This window comes from Anabrus simplex, chromosome 2, assembly GCF_040414725.1.
Source record: "Anabrus simplex isolate iqAnaSimp1 chromosome 2, ASM4041472v1, whole genome shotgun sequence".
In the NCBI taxonomy this organism is placed as follows: Eukaryota; Metazoa; Arthropoda; class Insecta; order Orthoptera; family Tettigoniidae; genus Anabrus; species Anabrus simplex.
The window spans coordinates 929,249,945-929,251,495 of record NC_090266.1 but is presented as its reverse complement, the minus strand read 5'-3'; the positions used below and the strand labels follow the sequence as shown (position 1 = coordinate 929,251,495).

General features: G+C 43.8%; 1 non-coding gene across 1 annotated transcript; it reads right to left on the bottom strand.

Moving 5' to 3' along the window:
- Nucleotides 1-808: 808 nt before the first annotated feature.
- On the bottom strand, nucleotides 809-881 carry TRNAR-UCU (transfer RNA arginine (anticodon UCU)). The gene has a single exon. It is a non-coding gene; the product is annotated as a tRNA-Arg (tRNA).
- Nucleotides 882-1,551: the final 670 nt, after the last annotated feature.

The window sequence follows — 1,551 nt, the reverse complement described above, 5'->3', positions numbered from 1 at the left end:
GCCAGCCAGCTCCCTGGTTGATCCTGCCAGTAGTCATATGCTTTTCTCAAAGATTAAGCCATGCATGTCTCAGTGCAAGCCAAATTAAGGTGAAACCGCGAATGGCTCATTAAATCAGTTATGGTTCCTTAGATCGTACCACTTTACTTGGATAACTGTGGTAATTCTAGAGCTAATACATGCAAACAGAGTCCCGACCAGAAGTGGAAGGGACGCTCTTATTAGACCAAAATCAATCGGTCGGCTCGTCCGGTCCGTTTGCCTTGGTGACTCTGAATAACTTTGGGCTGATCGCACGGTCCTCGTACCGGCGACGCATCTTTCAAATGTCTGCCTTATCAACTGTCGATGGTAGGTTCTGCGCCTACCATGGTTGTAATGGGTAACGGGGAATCAGGGTTCGATTCCGGAGAGGGAGCCTGAGAAACGGCTACCACATCCAAGGAAGGCAGCAGGCGCGCAAATTACCCACTCCCGGCACGGGGAGGTAGTGACGAAAAATAACGATACAGGACTCATCCGAGGCCCCGTAATCGGAATGAGTACACTTTAAATCCTTTAACGAGTATCCATTGGAGGGCAAGTCTGGTGCCAGCAGCCGCGGTAATTCCAGCTCCAATAGCGTATATTAAAGTTGTTGCGGTTATAAAGCTCGTAGTTGGATTTAAAAATCAACGACTGAAATTGCTATTATCAGTTTTCATCCTCCATTTTAGTGTCGGGCTTTCATATTTGTTTTCCACCCGCAAATTTTTGAAGTTCACTCATAGTTAAAAATGAAAAACTATGAGTGAACTTCAAAAATTTGCGTCCCTTGTGGGGATCGAACCCACGACCTTTGGATTAGAAGTCCAACGCGCTATCCCCTGCGCCAAAAGGACCTAACAATTAATGCCTACTTGTTAATCTTATGAATATGCTAATGCGATGTAGGTACTTACAAATTATTTCGCGTGACAGTACAGTGTTTCAATTTATTGTTGGTTAGGTTACTATGTATTACATAAGTATAGGTTATTATATTTGGCGTTTGTTTTGAATGTTAAATATGTAAAGATTGCGGTTAACTTCTGATTCCTAAAATAAAGCAGGTCCTTCGACACCCAAAATATTAAAACTTTCTGTTAAAACACCCAGAAGGAAACATTCTTCTTGCTAGGGGCTTTACGTCGCACCGACACAGATGGGTCTTATGGCGACGATGGGACAGGGAAGGCCAAGGAGAGGGAAGGAAGGAGCCGTGGCCTTAATTAAGGTACAGCCCCAGTATTTGCCTGTTGTGAAAATGGGAAACCACGTTAAACCATCTTCAGGGCTGCCGACAGTAGGGTTCGAACTCTCTATCTCCCGAATACCGGATACTGGCCGCACTTAAGTGACTGCAGCTATCGAGCTCGGTTTTGGTGAGTGTTATGAATCTCATCAGCTTATGCAGTTGTAATGAACAGAGGATTTTAGTTTGTTCAACCGAACGTTCATGAAACAGATGTTATGTTATTATAAACTACACTCGGGAAGAAAATAGGAATAGAGTAACTACTTCTATAGCTG